Raw genomic sequence first — 22,988 nt, forward strand, 5'->3', positions numbered from 1 at the left:
TATGGATGAAGTTATAAATTACAGGAGCAGAACCAGGCTTGGAAACTAGGTACTATGACTCCTAACCTATGCTATTTCCCAGTATTTTACCTTAGCGGAATTCTAATGGTTGAAGGCACCTCAACAGTGATTCTGTGTGAGGAAAGGGATCCTCCCAGTCCTCCATGACATCACTCAATTGAGACCTCTTCCACCCTTCACAGATCTAAAACAAACCCTGCTGACCAAAATTCAAGAAAGTCTTTCTTTGATCCATATGCACAAACAAAAATCCTCTCATCTTTTAAGAGTCTGCACGGGGCCTTGGAAGGGTGGGATATGTCTGATACCCCCACATTTTCTCCTCTCTTTGTAAAGAGAAAGTTGAATAGCACTGAAGCAGCCTGGAGCCCAGGGTTTAATACTAGTATTGCAAGTGGGTTTAGGAGTAAGAGACCTTGAATGCTACCTTGCTTGTTCACTCCTGTTTATTCAAGATTTAGCAGCATTTCTGAAGCCAAATATTGATGCTCCTTGGCTCTGGAGAACAAGGAAATCCACACACAATTAGGAAACAGACGGTAATGGAAAGTACACAAGATTGGGCATCCAAATACTTTGTATCTATCACTAATTTGCTGAAAATTTTATTTTTCATACCTGTAAAATGGCAGGGTGTGGCTGAGGAGAGTATAGACAACTTCAAATTCCTATTCAGGTTCTACTGTTTTATAAGTTCGGACATGTCTTAGCATCCCTTGGATAGTCTTTGCCAGTTTCTTTCTAGGTATTTCAACAACAATCAGCATGGGACTCACTTTCATGTTTCTCTCCCTTCTCTAGCAGCCTTCAGATTCTAGGAAGATGATATGTATAAAAGAAAAAAAAAGCCATTTCTCAATGATCTTTTTAGTACAAAGAAAAGTGATGGGAGACATTTAAGACAAACTGCCCACTTCCCGCACAATGTAAGGCAAAACACCAACTTCAGGGGACTGGAGAATGGAAGTCTTATCTCTTCCCTATCACCTCCCAGCCAGTGGGAAGTCAGAAAGAATGGTGACTCCTCACGCTTACAGAGGGCACTGTTATTTCAGACTATGGTGAGTTCCCCAGCTCTCAGCAAGGGTACCATCTCACCACTCCCCTTGGTGCCCTTGATGGAGCTTCTCAATCAACACCAAAGGAGACGCAGACTTTAGGGAAACTCCAAGCCTTAGGAACTACCTCATTAAACTGGTGTCTTAGCTGAAGAGACAGTGGTGGGGGTGAAGTGGCAACAAGATGTTCATATGCGCCCTCTGATTAATTTACAGGGGGAAATTGTCTTATAACTTTCCACCTGAGTGTCTGCCTCTGCAGAGCCATGGAGCAGTGCCCTGGAAACAGTAATAGTGACGATAACAATGAGAACAACACCCACTCTGTTTAAGCCTTAGCCCCAGGCAACTTCCTTACCTGATGTGACACCAGAAGGAAAGGACATGGCATTTTCTCCCTCGGGAATGTCTGGGAAATCCTATCCTTGCTTGGGTCTTGGGCTGCCACATTTCAATCAAAAGCAAAATGGAGAAAGAAGAATTTAAAAAGTTATTAGGAAGCAAGGAACAAGTGAAAGGAGAGAAAACTCAGTTTTTTTGCTTTACGGCCTGTGATATATGCAAGCTAACCAATTAAAGAATGTCAGAGCTAGAAACGTTCTCAGAGATTTAGTTCAATGTCCTTCTGTTTTAGATGAAGAAATACCACAGACAGGTGAAGGAATTCATTCACAATCTCATGGTGTGAGGATCACTCGATGGTTAGGAGTTATGGTTGCAGACAGAAATGAACGGGCCTGAAGAACGGAAGAAACAGGTGAGAAAGCCAAGATGCTGATTTCTATTGAGTTTTAGAAACCATGATCAATAGTATTAGTGACTCTTAAGGAGGGCGATAAAAGGGACAGAGTCCAGGATGTTTCCAGATTTCTAGCATGGGAGACTGGTTACATCTTGGTGACATGTATTAAGATGGGAGATACCAGAGAGGAAACAGGTCAAGAGTTTGAGACTGTGTGTCTTATTCGAGAAGGAAATTCAGTTGCAACACCCAATAATCAATCAGGGTTGGAACCCAGGAGAGAGGTTCCGATTTGAGAGACAACATGTACTGTGGGTGACAATCAAAGCCATGGGAATGGATGAGGTCTTTGAGAAGGAATTTGTAAAGGGAAGTGGAGAACAGGGCATCTGAAAGAGATGGGTACTTGAGAGGCAGAGAGAGAAAAAAGAAATGGGGAAACTGAGGAGTGGCCACTTGTGTTGGGGGTAGAACCTGGAATAGGGTGTGGGAGTCAAGAATAGCTCACTGCAGAATCTAGAGTCCATGGAGCCCACATGCGCTTAGCCAGGCTCTCAGACCTTTTGCTCTTTCCTGGTCAGGATGAGGCAGGAAAGTCTCCAACATATTTGCTCTGATTTGCTCTCCTGCAGGTCCCAATATGAAGTTTTGAGGCTCCTGAAGCAAAGTCAATGTTCTCAGATACAACCCACAGTGAATGCCTCTAGAATCAGCCTCTGCTAAGAGATTTCCCAAATGTTCCATATAGCCCATTCGTAGTGTCCTGCATTGAGGGTCTGATGTGCAGATGTGTCTCTTTAGATAAGGGTGCTGCTCTTTCGATATCTGTTGAATTACAATGACTTGGGCTGTGTCTTGTTTAGAAGACTCAGAACTTTGCAGAAAAGATGAGAGAAAAAGCGAAGAGAGGAAAAAGAGTAAGGAAGAGCACGGAAAAAAAAAGCAGTTAAAATAAACATCTAAATAGAAGTCTCTGTGCTTTCAAAGCTTTGATTTCTCAAGCAAAACATTTCTTAAGTGAAAAAGCCACCCCTTATTCATTCTTTATTTTTACCTTTCTAGTGTTTGGTGTAAAGTAGGAGCATAAATTGTGTCCCATGAATTCATTCAAGAGTCCTAATGCTAATTCTATCACAAAAACCCAGCACAAAATGCCCAAGCATTCATTATAACAGGGTTTGAGACCCAATGTGCTGCTCCTTCATGCTTCTCCTGAGAGCAATTTTCCTTGGTTACCCTCATCCTCCCTTTCATTGGCTTCCCCAAGCTCTGGCTTCTCCAAAGCATTTGAAGAATGAGTAGTCATTCTTCATGCTACCTGTTCATTTTTTTCAAAATGAAAAGTTGTACAAAGTATGCAGAAAAGCACAAAAATATGCATTTGTCTTAAGAAGCCAGGGCTGTCCCAACATATTACTCCCATAAATTTCCACTGTGGGTTCCCAGATGGGTTGGATGGTGCTCATGATTCTTCAGCTTATTTCATGCCTTATGCAGCCAGCTCCTAGGGAGGTATGGAAAATGAGAGAGCCCAGTCTGGAACCTCAGACCTTCGGACTGCCAAGGGCTGGTAGGGTTTCCCCAGCATCCAATCTTCATCCTTATAAGGGTCTGCTCTGCCAAGGACCCATTCTCTTGATTTCAGCTCAATGATCTTGTCTGCCTTGGCAGGGCCTGCTCACCACAAGCTTGGATGTCATGGAATTTTGGGGAAGAAAGAGGATTAAATACTTCTCCATGTTACTTCTTGCCTTCGCTGAAACAGTTGACTGGACTCTAACACTTGGTTTGGGGAAGAATTTTACCCCGAAGCCATCTGGCAAGGCTAAAGACATGTCTTTTTATATTCTGCTTTCCTTGGGAGTAATAGGCCAAGAGAGATTCATGTTTGTCTCACAAAGAGGAGGTGACCGTGGTTTCTGGCGACACCTTGCTTTAAGGCAGTGGAGTCAAGAGGAAAGAGGCTGGAAAAGCAGAATACTTACTCTACCTCCACCCCTCACTCCCCTGGGGACTTGTCTATGGTCAAATCCCTAAAGACTCTCTTTTCACATTGATAAATCAGGGGCAAGAATCACATAGCTGACCCCAATTTAGTAAGGCCAAAACAAGAGAGGAGTAGTGAGCATTTGAGAAGCACTGACATGGAAATTATAAACAATGAAGCCCTCTATACACAGGCTCTTGGCTGAGCTTTAGAGGTGGATTTCTTCATCTGGTTTGGGGCATGTCAGTTCATCCATATAACTCCTGCACAAATCTGATCCAAAGTGTGCAACTCGATTCCTTCTGCATCTCCTTCTCTCACCTTGCTCATTTCTACAGGACACAGTATATTTCAGCACATAACTGCACATCAAGTAAAATTTACTTGGAAGGGGTGGCAGCTAACCAGAATTTGAGTTCTTGTTCAGTGACATGGAATGTATGAAGCAAGGGCCTGGCTAAACAGCTTTATATAATACGACCAAGTAGGGTAGCACCAACAAAGAATTTGACTAAGCCTTTGGAGCTTCTTGTCCTGACCAAGTTCACCTGTAGTGAGGAGAGAATACCCACTCATGGATCACTCAGGTGGTGACAAGGAGATGAGGTAATGCCTTTACTTTCACAGCATATGAGTGGCCTCTCTGGGCTGTGGGCAGAAGCTGTCATGGCCTGGAGGCAGGTCCTGCCATTTTGAAAGTGCCTCCATATCACCCTTCCACATTCCTTTTGTTTTTGTAAATGTATGTCTGTCTATATAATCTCCCCCTCTATCCTGGCGGGAAACTAATTTTGTAATGGAACAAAATCAGTCAGCTAGAGTGTCCACTAAATCGCTGTTGAGATATACAAAGGGGCTGGGTTGATATTTGATGTAGAAGAAAGAAAGAGAAAGTGGCCCTGAAGATGAGCCTGGGCCAAGAGGAAAACAGATCAGCACCCAGAGACTTGGGAGGCACAAGCATGACGAATTTCTAACTTCTGTCTTGGTGCAATGTCAACTAAATGTGTCTTTCCACTTTACATCTCAAAACTTAGGTAATGGGGTAGGAAAGCTTAGTGTAACTGAGACAGAATTGAGGACAATGAAGTCTGCTGGCCTGGCTTCCCGCTGTAATAACATGCTGGATATTCATCTCAGCTAAGCCACTTCAGACAATAAAGGAAAGGTCTTAGGATGTCAAATAATTAGTACTAGGCCTATGTCGCTGCTGTACGTTGTATTTATGTCTCACTGTGTAACACAGAGCAAGTCACTGCTCTCTGGAATTTTTCATCTGTAAAATTATATTACAGCTAAGAACTGACCTACCAGAGGGCAAGAGAGTTCCAGCCCTTTAACACCCTGGTATTGCATTAGGGTTGCTCAACCCAAGGGTCATGATGCATAACTCTCTGGCCATGGAGCGTCGTTTGTGTGGCTAGAATTTCCTGCTGTGCCCCCAGCCCAATGCCAGGAAATCTCTCCTCTGTTATTTTATTGATCTTTTGTTCGTATGTGTTGTTTCTTCTTTTCTTTGTAGGCTATGAGAAATTGAAGTAAAAGAGGAGGGCTAGTGATCTAGTAGGAACTGGATTTCAGTTTTGAATCTGAGCACTTGGTGACAGGAGATAGGGTGTTGATAGGTTCACCCATCACCTAACAGCAGAGCAAGGAGAAGATAAGATGGGATGCCAAGCACAATAATAGATTTCTGAAGGGTCCCAGGGCCCATGCAGAGGGCCCAGACCCACACAGATCCCTACAGTAACTTAGGAGCTGGCACAAGGCAGTGAATTTAAGGGCAGTTGGTCCTTCACTCTAGGTATGTCCCTTTATGGTTTGGGAGCCAGGTGTATGCCAGCTTTTCAGGGGCAGGCATTGAAAGCTGCTGTGGGAAGCACAGCTGGCAGACCCTCCAGATTCTCGAAATTTCACCACTGTCCCTGGTATGTTGGCTAGGCCTGCCTCACTCCTTTCCCTCTTACTGACTCTCAAGAAAGGGATGCCAACCTGTCTGCTTTGTCTGGGAGACTTCCGCTGTGTTTCTGAGAAATACTGGCTATTGAGAATACCTTCCGGCCTCTGGTCCTCCCCAGTTCAATCAGCCACAGACAGGGCACTTGTTCCCTCCTTGCACCTTGAGGGACAATCCACCCACCTGCCTCCTCACTCCTCGCTCTCAATGTTTACCCAGCCTAGGCTGGAGCCCACTTGAAATGGGGAGGGCCAGGGCAACTCTCTTCAGAAGCAAGGGGTGTGGGCGACTTTGTAATGTCTGAGGCTTTGGGTTTCTGAAAATGTCACTGTGTTTTTGCTGAGTCATGGCCAGTTTTCCTGATCTCCATTTTTCCTCTTACTGCTTTTGCCCCTTCTGTCTGGTCCTCATTCCTGGAACTCAGATAGCACAAAATGTCTCCTGGGAATAGATGCACTGAGGCACTGCTACCCTCTTTCTCTCTCTCTCCCTATCTCTCTCTCTCTTACACACACCCACACATACACACACACACACACACACACACACACACACACAGAGGAAACCTCATGAAATCTACAGGAAAAAGTATTAGTTTGGTGCAAAAGTAATTTGCGATTTTTGCCATTCCTTTCAATGGCAAAAAACACCATTACTTTTGCACCAACCTAATATTTGGCATTCAATTACTTCTCAAGCGACTGATTGCCTAATCTCTTTTCCTTTAAAAAAATGTATGTTCTACCTGTAGAAAACAATATATAGTTTTGTTTTTTAAATTATTCAAACTGAAAAGTATAAAAAAGTTTAAAAAATCATTCCAGTATTCCATCATTAAGACCACCCTTGTTACTTTTATGTAAGAATTGTTCTTGTGATCTCTCAATGTATACTGATAGGCGTAACTTTCTAAAAATGAGATCTTACTGCTGTTTACTTTTTAAAATCAAAAGTATTAAGTTTACCTGAATTTAGACTAAGAAAAAGATTATTAGGAACCTTTAAAAATTCCTAATATAAAAAATGTCACTTTAATACATGAAATATTCATTCCTAAAAGGATTCTTTTTGTTTGGAGTAGGGGGAGAAGTTGCAAAACTTTAAGATATGGGAATGACGATATTTTTTAACTCATTTATTTTAGACCCTGGCTTTTAGGGCCATGGCTTGTATTTTACACTTGTTTAGAAGCTATGTTCTTCAAAAATAAAATTAGAACTCACCAGGTGTTTTAATTATTCTTTACACTCCTGCTTCAACACTTTTGCATCGTGCTTGCTATCTACGTAACACTAAGAATCCCCCTCCACTGGGACAACCATCTAGAAAGGGGGAAGAGAAGGAGAGGTTAAGGAAGAGACTGAGAGGATCAGATCTCTAGAGAAAATCCATTTGAAGCAAGGTAGACTGGCTTTCTGCCTAATTCCCCCTTTCTTTTAGCAATAACAGTTTAATAATTAGCTTTAGCCAGATTTCTAGATAATTAATCCTCCCACCACAACCTGCCCTACACCATTGTGACTTGGAAAAAAATTAACCCCATTTTAATGGTACTGATCTACTTACATATGTTCTTATAAAACTGCTTTAAAAATTCAGTATAAGTAAGTGTAACACTTAGAAAGCTATGGGGCATGTTTCAGTACCAAAGCATTACTGAATTCAAAACAGCATGGGTATACCGGTATTCCAACCTGTACTCACATCTCTTCTAACATTTCAGGATGTGCCATAAGATAGGTCAAGGTTGCTTATTAAATTTTCAATCTTCTCCTGTTCTTTGGCATCCCAAACTCCCTGACCCCTCATACTTCCTACCCCAGGAGAACTTGCCCTTCCATCCACAGCATTTTATCCCGCCATCTTGGTCCCTCAATCTTCCCCCCCTCCTTTTCTCCCCTTCCAGTGTGCTCCACAGTAGTCATGAGCCTGGGCGCTTGCAGCTCCCGCTCAGGAATGCGCTTGCCTTGCTTTCGTCCTTTCTCTTATCAGAGAGGAGTGGGGAAGCCAGAAGATGAGCAAATATGCCCTAAGAGGGGAAAGGCAGGGTCTGTCACCTCCACTCTGCTGATGATTGGTGTCATGTTGCACTGGCTTTGTGGCTAGGCCCTTGTGAAAGGTGTGAATAGTGGTGGGGTGGGGGACAGATTGTTTGAAACTTACCATCTGTCTGCCGTTGGTTTTGTTGGTTTCTCTACTCCTAGAAGCAGAGGAAAAAGAGGGGGAAGTTAAATATGTGGTGATGGTACTACCTTTTAATCAGCGTCTCCAAATATCCTCCAGAGCAGATTTTCTCAGCATTGGCCAGCATGAAACGAGGGTCTTTTTAAAGATCATTTTCTTTCTTGGATCAAAGTTTCTTTGTTTGTGATTCTGAGTTCCGTTCCTGTGTGTCTCTGTGGTAGGGCCTTGAATAGAGGACTAGGAGAAGAATAAGAAGAAAAGTGTATATCAGGTGCTTTTAAAAAAATCAATTCAAACGAAAATTGCAAAAGGGTGCCTGGACAGCTAGGCTGACACTGACCAGAGCTGGAGAGAGAGGCTCTGCCTGGTAACAGAGCTCTGATTGGCCGAATCTGTGCAAGGAATAGCCCTATAGGGACGGCTCTGAGCTGTGCTTCTGCAGGCAGCTGAACTTGGCAGGCACAAGCAAGCCCCGCAAAGACACGCTCAAAACAATCCAGAGTACAGACAGCTGCTGGCGAGAAGAAGCTGTGTACTGACAGCACTTGGGGTTGTGAGCCTGCCACTTAACTCTACAGCCTACTGCCTCTGCCTCTTGTGGTTAGATTTCTGTCTTGCAGATGATTAACTCTTTGAGACATGGTCTTACCAACAGTGGTAACACAGGCAGGGAGTGTCTTTGAAAAACAATTGGCCAGGGAGTCAGGGGTCTAGGTCTATACCAGGCATTAAATGCTGTATGTATTAGCATGAACAGGGTGTCTGCTTGACACTGTGGTACATGCTCCACACCACCAATCCCTCATACAGCCCAAGGAGATAGAAACAGTTACGATCCCATTTTCCAGAGAAGAGAACAGAATCAGGCCCCGCACACACAGTCTGCAACTATTTGGGGGCACATGTGGACTCTCAACTATCTGCCAGTCGACAGCAGTTCAGTGTCAACTGGAAGATAGGCTGCTCTAAGGGAACGATGTCTTCTGGCCAATTTTGGGCTGAAATTGAAGTATTAGGTAAAGCCAATTGTTCCTATTATTAAAAATAAAACACTGGGAGAAAAGATTGAAAAATGAATATTTTTTAGTGAGGAATTAATAGATATTTGTATTCACAAATTGAGTACTTGAATGCAGTTTAAAATGAAGGGACTGGCCAGGTGTGGTGGCTCATGACTGTAATCCCGGCACTCTGGGACTCCAAGGCGGGAGGATCACCTGAGGCCAGAAGTTCAAGACCAGCCTGGCCAACATGGTGAAACCCCGTCTCTACTAAAAATACAAAAATTAGCCTGGCATGGTGACATGTGCCTGTATTCCCAGCTACTCAGGAGGTTGAGGCAGGAGAATTGCTTGAACCTGGGAGGCAGAGGTTGCAGTGAGCTGAGATCACGCCACTGCACTCCAGCCTGGGTGACAGAGCAAGGCTCCATCTCAGAAAAAAAAAAAAAAAAAGGAAGGGATTGTATCTATATGCATGAAAATATACAGTTCAAAAACATACTGTTTACTGAAAACAAATTTAAAAACAATTCATGCAGTGTATTATTCAGCCAAAATTTTACAACTACAAAACAATACCATCTATTATCTGATATATAAAATCTGTAATGAGCTAATAAAAACATGGACTGGAATAGTATATATCAAATTATTGACAGTGGTCATTGCTGGAGAGAAAGAATCAAGACTAGGATGGAGAGGAGGAACAAAATGGCTTTCAATTTTAACTGTGAAATATACTATCTGAAGCCTAAGTGAAAAAAGTAAACATTTTAAATATGAGTAGGGGATATGTGTATCATATTATTCTTCTGCTTTTTCTGAATTAGAAAAAAACAGGAGGGTCTTTCCCGGGGGCATCTTCATTGTGCCATCCTGCTCATGCGATGGGAAGAAATTCATCCCTGGTGTTATTGCTCCTAGGAACATCCTGTGGGAGATGAAAGTGTGTGTGCTGTTTTGAAATTAAGAGCAAAGCAGGAAAAGTCAAGAGTCCTCTTTTTCAGAGAGAAAAACTTGCAGAACCTGTGGAGTTGTTACCCCCATGCTGTTGAGAATCCTCACTCTCCCCTTCCCTTCTCAGCCAGAAAGCAGCCTTTATTATTTTTTATTTTTATTTTTTGTACAGGGCTCCCAGCCAGCCTCAAGGGTCTACGTATGCTAATGTGATTGCTGTGTTTTTCTAACCACTTCAAAGGTTGTGTTCACTTATCTGTGAAAACAAGTTCTCATTCCTTGCACCCTATTTGCCTTCATGTCTCAGGAAATAGGGATGGGCAAATCACTCGCCAGGGGGGGAAGAAAATAGAGGAATGTTGTACACACACCCTACTCTGAAGACCAGAGCGGAAAGGGAACCTATCTGTGTGTCCCAAGGGGGCTGTGAGCAGGAGAGAAAGACAGAAATACAGCAGAGAGATGTGACTTACATGTCTTAATCTCCCCACGCCTGAGGTGAACGCCAAGATCAGAAGGAGGCATAGTGAACATTTCCAACTAGATATGGAAGGAACCTGAGAATATTTGGAGGAGGTGACCAGCGACACTATTTCCCAAACACAGCTTAGGGGAGGCTGGGAGCATCTTGGAAGAGCCCCACACAGAGCCATATTCAGCATGGCCTGAGTGAGGGTGGCAACTTTAGCAGTGGAGCGGGAAAGTGACCAGCTAGACAAGCCTCCAGCAGCACTGCTTGCACTCCATGGCCTGCCTGGGGTGAACAGTGGACCTAAGAATTCATAAGTGCTCCAGAGAGGGACAAGGAGGTACTAAGAGGGCCCTGAGTTAAGAAAAAGACATCACATTGCCCCCAAATGCCACTGGGGACCAGTGGTGCAGAGTGAATCAATCAGTGACTGTGATACACAGTTTAGTTTGTCCTCTGTCATAAGAATAAATATCAGATATCATAATCGGGGAAAGCACAAAGAAGAGAGAGTTTTTGAGAGCTGTTTAACTGGAATTTAAATTTTTCATGTTCACTTTAGTACCTCTTTAAATGCTCAATTCCTGTGAAAACATATAGTGTAACCCAGTGCTATCACTCTAAAAGCTGTGGTAGAAGGTGTGGAGTTTTAAATATGGAAGAGGGTATGTGCTAAATAGAAAAGGTAAATAGAAAGCTTTTTAAAAATCTGGGTAAATGCACACACATATCCACATGCAGGATGCACAAATGAACCCTATGAGGGCTCTGACACTAAGAAACTGGCAGTAACTGGACTACAGATTCAGCAAGAACAAGTCCACAAACTGAGCAGGCAGTTAATGAGCTTAGCACCCAACATCCCTGGCTCAGAGTATGGCCCTGGAATTCTTTGTTGCAATAAAATATAAAATAGAACCTGAAAAGAAGCTTGGCTATGAGCAAGTAAGGCTTCCTTCATTTGCCTGGTCCCGCAGGCCCTCTGTTGCAGTGGCGGCAAACCCACCCAGATGGGTTGTGCTCTGCAACTTCAAGCAGCCCTGTCACCAGTGAGGGTGGTGGCAATGCTCCAGGCCCCTTGGGGCAGGGGAGGTAAGAAGGCATGCCATCTGGTGCTGCCCCCCTTGCTGACCTGGGCAGTGGGCACATTCCTCAGTTCCCTCTGACCCATGGGCTGTCCTGAACTGAACTCTGCTCAGCTCCATCCCCTCTGCTCGCCTGCTCCCTGCAGAGTGAGCCCGCCCCTTGCTGGCTAGGCTTTCCCTGCCTTATTTGGTTTAAATTACTTTTTTGAACTTTGGTCTCATTATTTTTGGACCATCATTTGGTCTGGAAGATTTTCTTTCCACGGGTTCCTTCTGTTCTTCCTTTTCACCCTCTTGAATGTGCTTCCCAAGGCCTCTTTTTGCAGTTTCTTTTGGGTGGTTTTTATTACCTTCATGCATCTAATCTGAGTAGGAAGAAGCTCCAAGATCATTGTTATCTTCCCGCTTGGAATCCCGCTTGTTTGGTTGTTATGGGAGCTCCTCCATTTAAAGGGCTGGGGAACTCTGCTTCTCCAGGAGCTCATGACCCAGCTCCCAGAATGGCCTTTTCCAACACAACATGAGAAACCAGCTTTAGCGGCAATCCTGCAGGGCCACAACCCATCCTCACTCTCAGAAACAAACCCATAGATCTGGGGCCGCCCCTCTAGGCACACACCTAAAGATACCATGGCACTATTTCTTTCTCTCCTCTTATAGCAAGAGTTTGATTTTGTAGTCGAACTGGTTTGGATGGTTCAGGCTGCAAGTAACAGAATATATCTCAACTGACTTGAGCAATTAAGAAAACATTATCTCCTATAGCAAAAGTCTATGGGTAGGACAATTCTGAGGCTGGTGAATTCAGAGCTCACAGACATCAACAAGGCCCTGGTTCTTTCTGTCTTCCTGCTTTAGCACCCTCATGTATGGGCTCGTCCTTGGGTTAGCTAACCTACTGGTGAAAGGTGACTACCATAGTCTTACCCAGTGCTATGGTCTGAGCGTTCATGTCCCCCCCAAGTTTCCATGTTGAAACCTAACCACTAATGTGATAATATTAAAAGGTGGGGCCTTTGGGAAGTGATTTGGTCATGAGGGGGGAGCCTTCATGATTGGGATTAGTGCCTTTAGAAAAGAGGTCCCAGAGACCTGTCTTGCCCCTTCCACCATGTGACGACACAGTGAGAAGCACCATCTATGAACGGGGAAGCAGGCTCTCACCAGACATAGAATCTGCCAGTGACTTGATCGTGGACTTCCTAGATTCCAGAACTGTGAGAAATAAATTTCTGTTGTTTATAAGCTACTTAGTTTATGGTATTTTGTTGTAAAAGCCCAAAAGACCAAGACACCCAGACACCACAACATCCAACAGAAAAGAGAGCTCATCTATTCGCACATGAATACACCTTTCATGGAAACCCCTCCATGGGATAAGGCCTTCTCTCACATCTTATTGCCCGTGCCCAAACCAATTCCTATCAAGAAGAACAGGACCACTATTGACTCGGATCAACCATAAATAAAGTTCTGGAGTTGAAGATGGGGCTCCATCTTTCCATAAGTTCATAACTTCACAGAGGAAGGCAGAGGCCTGAACCTACCAGTAGCCTTTTTAAAAGAGAGAAAAGGGGGAATGTGTTGATGGGTGGACTCACAGCTCTGTATGCTACCCTGTAAGGGAAAATCCAGATTTCTGCCATAAAGTTTTTGATCCTGTATTTCTGATTCACCCTACTTCTCTCCAGTAACTCTGATGTTTTTTGTTTTCTAATGTCTCTATATTTTTTATGTCTCCTGGGGAGGCAGAATAGTATAGCAATTAAGTACTTGAATTTAGAGTTAATTAATCCTGGATTTGAGGCCTAGCTCTACCATTTACTAGCTGGGAACTTTTTCAAGTTACCTTATCTCTCTGGATTTTTGTTTTCTCATTCAGAATAGCAAACACTAATAGCAACCACTTATATAGAGATTACTATATACCAATCAGTCTCCTAAGTCTTTGCATATATCAACACATTTAAGCTGCACAACAATGCAGTGAGATAAATACTCCTACTCCCCACTTTTAAAATGAGAGAGGCTGGGTGCAGTAGCTCATGTCTATAATCCTAGCACTTCAAGAGATCGGGGTGGGAGAATCCCTTGAGCCTAGAAGTTGAAGACCAGCCTGGGCAATGTAGCGAGATCCAGTCTCTACAAAAAACAAAAAACTTAGCCAGGAGTGGTGGTACACACCTGTGGTTCCAGCTACATGGGAAGCTGAGACAGGAGGATTGCTTGAACACAGGAGGTTGAGGCTGTAGTGAGCCATGTTAGTGCCACTGCACTCCAGCCTGGGTTAAAGAGCATGACCTAGTCTCAAAAAAATAAATAAATAAATAAATAAACAAACCAAGGCACAGAGAAGTGAGCTGCCACAATCACACAGCTTGTGAGGAGCAAAGCTGTGATTTAACGCTATAGAGTCTATGACCCCAATCACTTCATCACACTGCCTCTCTCCCCCGCCCCCCACCCCACCACCCAGGAGTTTAAGAGTGGAGATTTAACAGGCAGAAGAAAGAGAAAGGAAAACAGCTCTCTATCCAGCGTGAGAGAGAGGACTTCTGAGAGGAAAGGCCCTCATACTGTCTCTTAATGAAACACAGAAGCAATCAAAACAGTGCTCACAGGCTGAAGATTATTAAGAAGATAACACAGGTCAAACATTTAGCAGAGTGGCTTGAACACAGCGTATACTCTAAATATTAGGTAAGAAATTCTACACAATCACTTCACATGTATACAAGTCAGCCTGGCATATAGTGAGAGAATTAAACAGCTCCTTTCTGGTCCTCCTTGGGCCAAACCTCTCTCAGTTTCACAACTTGTTCTAGAACCTAGCCCGTGGTTTACTTACTAAGTATTCCTTTTACTTTCCTAGCTATTAATAGAACAAAGCAAAACCTCTGTGAGTACAAAATTATGTGATCCAGAGCCTCAGCCTGTGTCTACCTGACTGCGACCTAGAGAGTCCTGTCCAAATCCTTCTCCAGATCTAAAGAAACCCCCCATTGCCATAAACTCATACTGGTCTTAATTCTGTTTCCGCAGCCATACAGTTCTACTTCTCATTTTATTCTCCTTCAAAAATTGTGAAGTATTTCTAATACAGGATATAAAAAATTCTAGAGAACAAATTAAAACACACACATGTGCCACAACCAAAATTTTGAAAAATATTAATGTTATCATATATGTTTCAGGCCTTTTAAAAATAAATAAAACACTAAAATACAACTGAAGCCCCATCCCCTCATTTTCTTCCCCTTTTTGGTAACCCCACACCTAAAGATATGTATCCCACTTCCATGAGTTTTTATATTTTTAGTACATTTTTATACAAAAACATTTATTATTGTTTTGTGTACCTGGTAACTTTAAAAATAAATGATGCCATACTGTTTATAAGATTCTGCTCCTTGCTTTTTAGTAAATCAATGTTTATTTTCACTTCTTTTGTATTTTATCCTTTTATGCTTCTTTTTTAAATCTTTTTTTTTTCTCCTTCCCTGTCTTGTGTTGGATTAATAGGGCTTTAGCTATTCTCTCCACATCAACACCTTTTCACCAATCAGCTTCTGACTTAGACATTATACTGTCTTTCTTCCTTCCTTCCTTCCTTCCTTTCTGTCTTTCTTCTTTTTTTTTTTTTTTTGAGACAGAGTCTTGCTCTGTCACCCAGGCTGGAGTACAGTGGCGCAATCTTGGCTCACTGCAAGCTCCACCTCCTGGGTTCACGCCATTCTCCTGCCTCAGCCTCCCAAGTAGCTGGGACTACAGGCACCCGCCACCATGCCTGGCTAATTTTTTTGTTTTTTTTTTTTTAGTAGAGACAGGGTTTCACTGTGTTAGCCAGGATGGTCTCAATCTCCTGACCTCATGATCCACCCACCTTGGCCTCCCAAAGTGCTGGGATTACAGGTGTGAGCCACCGTGCCCGGCCTGTATTTCTTATATTTTAATGGTTACTGATAAATTGTTAAATATACATATATATACAGTCTTGCATCACTTAACAACAGGAATATGTTTGAGAAATGTCTCATCAGGCAATTCTGTCACTGTGCAAACATCATAGACTGTACTTACACAACCCTAGATGGTATAGCTGATTACACATCTAGGCTATATGGTATAGCCCATTGCTCCTAGGCTACAAACCTGTACAGCATGTTTTGGTAATGAATACTGTAGAAAATTGTAAGTATTTGTGTATCTAAACATATTTAAAGATAGAAAAGGTATGATAAAAATATGGTATTATAATCTTCTGGGACCACCATCATATATGTGGTCCATCATTGACCAAAATACTGTGCAGTGCCTGACCTCACAGAAATTTTTGCTAAGTTCTAAATTTATTCATAATTTCTAGAATCCTCTTAAACAAAACAGAAATCTTAGTATGTTTTAACTAGTTTATTGAGCACTCCCTACCACCAACATTCTTTGATGTTATTGTCTAGACTTTTGGTCCCATTTTTTAATACAAAATTTATTTTTATGTAGTTAATAGTTAATGCACTTTTACTGAACTAATTTACAAATTTTTCTCTCTTGCTCTCAATTGTTCTCTCTGATTTCTCTTTTCTCTTTTTTGAACTAAATGCAAGGGTCTGGGAGCAGTAAATTTTCTTAGTCCTTTGGTAACTTAATGTATCCTTATTTTGCCCTCACAATTGAATAATTTAGCTGGGATGAAATTCTAGGTTGACTTTTTTCTTACTGCTATGAAGATATCAACTCATCTGTAATGGGGGGTCTAATCTAGCTGAAGATCATTCTTTTATGAATATAATCATTAATCCTTTGTGAGTAAGCTGTCTTTTCCTTCTGGTAGCTTCTAATATGCATTTATTTTTATTATTCATGTTCTACAGTTTCACTACAGCGTAAATAGATGTGGTTTTATTTTCATTTGTTCTGTTTGCATTTTATATGAACTTTCACCAAAAGATTCACGACTTCAATTCTGGAAACTTACATCATTCTCTATTTATTTTCCCTGGAACTCCTAATCAGATGCATATTGGAGTCTCTCAATCCATTTCTATACCCCTTAACTTCCCATACAAACATTAATATGTTTGTATGCACATATATGCATAATTTTTCTTTTTGTCTATATTTTGTTTATATTCCTGAAGTTCTACTTTCCCATTGTAATAGATTATTCAGAGAAACAGAACCAATATGGTGTGTATATATAGAGAGAGAGATTTGTTATAAGGAATTGTCTGACACAATTATGGAGACTTTCAAGTTTAAATCTGCTGTGTGGGCCAGCAGGCTTGAGATGCAGGACAGCTGATGGTGCAGATGAAGTCCTATTAAGTGATCTGCTGGAGAATCTCCTCTTACTTGAGAGAAGATTGGCTTTTGTTCTACTCAATCCTACTCATCTGATTTGAAGAGACCCGCTCATGTTATGGAGGGCAATTTGCTTTACTCTGCCAATTGAAATGTTAAATTCACCCAAAAATATCCACACAGAAACACCCAGAATAATGTCTGACCAAATATCTGGGTAACCCATAGCCCAGTCAAATTGCCACACAAAATTAATTATCATTGCCATTTAAATACTCTCTTTTTATTGTTTGCTCTAAACTCTACTTCAGAATTTATTCAATTTATTATTTTCAAAAATAGCAATGTTTTAGTACACAATTTACTATTGTTACTATATCCTCTTATATAGGTTTAATTTTTGCTTTTTGTTTCATCATTTCTTATTTTATCTTTTAATTTTTATTATACTTCATCTCTGACAATCCTAAAGACTTCATTTTAAATCATTTTCAAATTGTCCTATCATTTTCATTTCATCTGAAGTGAATTTATTTTCCCACATTTTATTTTGTTAAGTGCTTGTCTTATGGTTAATATTCCCATGTGTCTCGGATTTTGGTTTTATAGGTTCATGTTCTATGAGTCCACTTCAGGTTATATATGGGCAGTTTGGGATTTCTATCTTGATATTAGGAATATCAGATTTAATCTCTGTATTAGTCCATTTTCACACTGCTGATAAAGACATACCTGAGACTGGGTAATTTATAGAGAAAAAGAGGTTTAATGGACTCACAGCTCCCGGTGGCTGGGCAGGCCTCACAATTGTGGTGAAAGATGAAGGAAGAACAAAGGGACTTCTTACACGGTGGCCGGTAAGAGAGAAATGAGAACCAAGCAAAAAGGGCTTCCCATTATAAAACCATCAGATCTCCTGAACCTTATTCACTAGCACTAACAATATGGGGGAAACCACACCCAAGATTCAATTATCTCCCTCCAGGTCCCTTGCGCAACATGTGGGAATTATGGGAACTACAATTCAAGATGAGATTTGGGTGGGGAAACAGAGAAACCATATCAATCTCTAAGCTAGCTGGTGCCTTGACCTAGGCCTTCCCTCAGGGGCTGTGCTCCACCTTCTTCTGCCTTCCTAGACATGCAGTTTTATGTAAGCCATAGATTTATGTTGCAGCATTTTCCCCCAGCCTCTTCATGACTTGACAGCAAAAGCAGAAATATGGGGATTTCTATACCCAATTTTAAACTAACAGAATTGCATATGCAGCTCCCTCTGCCTACTTTTTTGACCCGTGGCCCCACCGGGCTGGAGATTCAACTACATTGACATGGCTTGTATTTTACTGATCACTGTGATGGGTCAAAAGCAGAGTAAAGGCCTCAAAACGTGAAGTGATAACATGGTTTTGACTAAAATTCTCCCATTTCTATTCTCCGTCTATTGTTACAGCTTCTCTAATGTGTTCTCTTTGTATTCCTGGCATTCTCTGGAGGCTTCTGATAAAAACAGGGTCTTTAATTGACCCCCTTTTCCAGTCAGGTCCCCAATAAGAAACAGATGTTGTACTCAAATGGGGTAATTGAGGAGAGTTTACTAAAGGGACTGCTTGCAAAGATGTAGTCCTAGCTAAGACAAATTGGAAAGGATTGGTGAAGCTCCCAAGCCAACAACAACAGGCCTAGTAGAGAACTATCACTGTACTATAGGAGAGAGCTGCCTGGCAGGAGTGCTAGCCTTTGATAGACGAACATGGTCCACTACTGAACGTTAACTTGGTAAAGAGAGAGACAAAGGAGTAAATACTCCCAACTCCTTCTCCTGCCCTTTGATCCTCTGCTTCCAATTGGCCAAACTCAACAGGAAATCAAACTGCAAGGGACCCCTTAACATAGTCAAGAAAGGTCAGCCTCTCAGGGCACAGAGTAGGGCAAGGAGTGGATCTGGATGTGGTAAAGAAAGAACACGCAGAATATAGAATAGCCCAAGACTACATTTCTCAGGTCAGTTCCATCTTAACAATACAGATATAAATCATCTTCCTTTTCCACTTCCCCCTCTTTAGCTAATGCCTTTTTTACTTTTTTTTTAAATTTCATAGGTCATTTCTTGAAAGAGTTGTCTAAAGGCACTGTCTGTACTTTATTCTTATTTGCTATTCAACCTCCTGTTGTTCAGTTTCTGACTTTATAGCCCCCTGAAATTTCTCTCCAGGAAGTTACTGCTTTCTTGCTGAATTAGAAACCCAGTCCAAACTTTTGGATGCTTATCAACTGCATCGAGGCACTCCTTGCCTAAAGCCTTCTCCCCTCTTGATCTCTGTGTGACCACTTTCTCTCAGTTCCCCTCTCCTGAAACTGCAGAGGCAGCATGTAAGAGGAGCAACTACCTGGGCTGAACTAAGACCTGAAGGCCCCAAGGGAGTGAGGCTAGTGATAGCCAGAGGTGTGGTGCAGGGTGCAGGGTGGGGAGCATGTCCCAACAGAGGAAACAGCACATGTGGTATCCATTGCTTCTTATTTGCCATCAGTGGCTGCATGGTTGACCACCAAACTCTATAGGGTCACTCTGAAGAATAGAAAAAGCTGAAGTGGTCTAGAAGAAATTAGATTTTCTATAGGAAAGACATAAGAAAACTTGGCAGAGGTACCTGTTTTTAAAAATACATAAATCTCGGCCTCAGCCAACACTTATTTGATGTGACCCTTTCACCCAAGACCACTTTTTCATCCCACTAGAGCCTCAGTTCTCAGCACTGAGCAATATCAGCTGATAGCCTTTCATCCAGCTGGACAACAGAACTGTGGGACTCCCAGCAGAGACAAGGCTGTCAGTGAGGCCTGTCCTGGTGGGCTGTCATCCTACGTGGAGAGGTGAGAAAAGTAGGGTGGAAGAGGAAGCAGTGCTGAAGACTGAGGAGGCAGGTGGAATTCAAAGTTGGTCTTTTTTTCTTTTCCAAATTAAAGAGATGTTTTCTCTGCCACAGCTTCTGGGCCCTGATACAGCAATAAGTCAAACACCAGCATTCATCCTCTTGCAAATGGGAACCACCTCCCCACCTTGGAGCACAGACAGATTGCAGTTGAGAGGCCCAGTGGAAAAAGCTGAGTATGGCTGGGCAGCCTCACACAGGCCTTTGCCTCTAGATCCCCTTGAGCTCCCTTCCCAAGAGTCCTTGACAAATATGCAGGGCTAAGAGGCTGTCCAAGGAATGCAGCCGTCTCAGCCATTCATTACCAAGGCTCAAAACCACAGGGGCAGGAAGAGCAGAGAGAACTGGGTAGGATCCGTCTCCGGTGAGGTTTGGAAACAGGAGATACCCCTGACTGGGCAGGCTGAATTGATGTGGTCTGGCCTAGGGGCAAGGGGATGGACAGAATGACCATCACCACTCTCAGCCAGCCTGGTGGGTCTATGAAAAGAGATGTTTGATTCATTCTCGGGCTCTACCCAAGTGACTCTGAAATATTCCTAGACAGTTGCCAGGACAGTCAATAGTGGGTGAAACAAAGACCCAGAAGCCAAAATTCTGGGCTTCCGAGCTGCTTCCTTCAACCTTCTTTAAGTGTTTTCCTTTATGTTTGTTCCTTTATGGCTTGTTCCCCTTCTCTGATAAACCGTAAGACCCCTGAGGTCAGAGGTACTTTCCTCTCCTGCCCACTCCTTCCCACTTCTGCTTTCTTTCTCCTGAAAACCTGTGCTAGGACACCTTAAAAAGAAGAATTCCTGATAGACCCAAGATGATTTGTCTAATTTGCAACTGGTCAGCCACAGGGCTATGGAGAGGGTGAGCAGGATTGGGGCTGGCAAGAATGATGAGAAGGAACAAACCTGGAACCATGATTACTCATTCATGGTCTTCCAGTTTACACTCTACTGTGATGACCATGGAAGAGAAAAAGAATTAGTAAAAAAGAAAAAAATACATAGACAGACTGCCCTCCCAGACACAGAAAAATGATTTTCTTACCTGTAAGAAAATTCCACCAAACATGAAGATTAAATGGGGACCTAAAATCTGATACCTACCAGTATCTGGACACACCTGGATCCTGTGGATGTGGCTCTGTGCAGACAGACAAGTTGGAGGGGCAGATGGAATTAGTCAAGCAGGCAGAGTCAGAGAGAATAAGTCAGGAAAGCCCTCCCACAGGAAGAATTTTGAGTAAGGATTTGTGAATGAGAAATCCAGAATAAAAAGAGGCAGGTACAGTCCTCTACAGAGAACTATGGTCAGCAGGGGATATTCACATGAGAGCTGGGCATGCAGACCAGGACCAGGAAACATTCTAGGACAGCCCAAAAATAAGGGGAAGTGGGCACATAGTGAAATGGGGCTGGGGGAGTGAGGTGATGCAGAGACACTGTCCTAAAAGCTCAAGCTGAGGAGACTGGATTGAGTACAAAGGGACATTGGGAGCCAAGTCAGAGATCCATCCCAGCATCTCTGGAGGTCTGTAAGAAGCTGTGGTCTCTCTCTTCTCTCAAGGAGAATCGCAGGAGCTCTGATGCCTCAGAATTTCCCATGCAGGCAGACCAAGGGGAGAAGGAGAGATGCTTTCTCCAAAGAGCTCAAGAGGAGTCAGGAGAAGGTGGGATTAGCAGCCAGCAGGAAAAGGCATGGACCTCTGGTAAAGCCTTTAGAGATATCTTCCTTTCTCCTGCGGTGGGTGGGGGGAGGTTGTGATGGATATAAAGAGGCCTGATGGAAAGTCTGGATTTACATCAAGTGTGAGGGGAAGGACACTGGAAAGGACGGCAGTACAGGAAAGTCAACACGTCACTGGCCTTCATTGTATTGGCCACCCAGGACTGAGTTCCGGCATGAGGCTTGTCCATGTTGTTTTTTGTCTGCCCTACACCCACAGCACAGATGGCCCATGGTGTGGAGGAGGCTCATTTCAAATCCATCTTCAGTCATCTAAAGTGCACTAAAGTTCAACAAATGATTTCAAGTCCATCTTCAGTCAACTTCAGTGGACTTTTAAAGTTCAACAAATGATTTTTCAATGTCTATCTCAAGCCAGGCACAGGTTTGTTACTGGAAAGCAACACAGGATGTTAACAGAATGGATGTTTCTGTCCTAGAAGAAATGTCTGCATTCTACAAAGAAAAATGGCAGCCAGGCACCATGGCTCATGCCTGTAATCCCAACACTTTAGGAGGCAAAGTCAGGAGGATCATTTAAGGCCAGGAGTTCAAGACCATCCTGGGCAACATAGCAAAACCTGACTTCTACAAAAAAAATTAAAACATAGCCAGGCATGGTGGCTTGCACCTGTCATCCTAGCTACTCAGGAGGCTGAGACAGGACGATTGCTTAAGCCCAGGAGTTGGAGGTTACCATGAGCTATGCACTCATGCCTAAAGCTAGGCAACAGAGTGAGACTCTGTCTTTAAAAAAATAATAATAATTTTTTAAAAAAGGAAAAATGGAAACTAAACAAGTAAACAAACGGGCATAATCATTTAGTTGCTGCTAAATACTCTGAAAAAGATAAAATATCCAGACCAGGCCAGGCGTGGTGGCTCACGCCTGTAATCCCAGCACTTTGGGAGGCCAAGGATAGTGGATCACAAGGTCAGGAGTTCAAGACCATCCTGGCCAACATGGTGAAACCCCGTCTCTACTAAAAATACAAAAATTAGCTGGGCATGGTGGCGGGTGCCTGTAGTCCTAGCTACTCAGGAGGCTGAGGCAGGAGAATCGCTTGAACCCAGGAGGCAGAGGTTGCAATGAGCCGAGATGGCGCCACTGCACTCCAGCCTGGCAACAGAACGAGATTCCATCTAAAAAAAAAAAAAAAAAATCCAGGCCAAAGAGGGAAGGAAGTGGCATGCTAGAGAGTGACTGGTAGTGCCAGGAGGTGAGCAAAGGCCCCTAGGAGGACTGGATGTCAGCGCTGGGACAAGAATGGCAGCAAGGGGCAGCCCAGGGGAGAGGTAGGGAGAGCGCCCCCTCAGCAGAAGGGAGAAGCACGCTCAATGACCAAGTCTGCTGCTGGTGTTTCAGGAAAGGGTTCCTGATCTAGACCCCAAGAAAGGGTTCCTGGATCTCAAGGAAGAAAGAATTCAAGGCAAGTCCATACAGTAAAGTCAAAGCAAGTTTATGAAGAAAGTAGAAGAATCAAAGAATGGCTACTCCATACACAGAGCAGCCCTGAAGGCTGCTAGCTGCCATTTTATAGTTATTTATTGATTATATGCTAAACAGAAGGTGGATT

General features: G+C 42.9%; 1 long non-coding RNA gene across 4 annotated transcripts in view; it reads right to left on the reverse strand.

Moving 5' to 3' along the window:
- Positions 1–22,988, reverse strand: part of LOC100936373 (uncharacterized) — a 512,798-nt gene that overhangs the window by 182,938 nt on the left and 306,872 nt on the right. For 2 of the 4 annotated variants that reach the window (XR_002914124.3, XR_010136104.1), the window contains 3 exons: positions 8,018–8,186; positions 1,438–1,520; positions 640–835 (listed from right to left, as the gene is read on the reverse strand). This is a non-coding gene — a long non-coding RNA (uncharacterized LOC100936373). Of the gene's footprint in view, positions 1–448; positions 520–639; positions 836–1,437; positions 1,521–6,988; positions 7,088–8,017; positions 8,187–22,988 lie in introns of all 4 variants that reach the window. The other 2 variants (XR_010136103.1, XR_010136102.1) reach the window with 2 other exon arrangements.

This window comes from Pongo abelii, chromosome 11 (genome assembly GCF_028885655.2).
Source record: "Pongo abelii isolate AG06213 chromosome 11, NHGRI_mPonAbe1-v2.0_pri, whole genome shotgun sequence".
NCBI lineage: Eukaryota > Metazoa > Chordata > Mammalia > Primates > Hominidae > Pongo > Pongo abelii.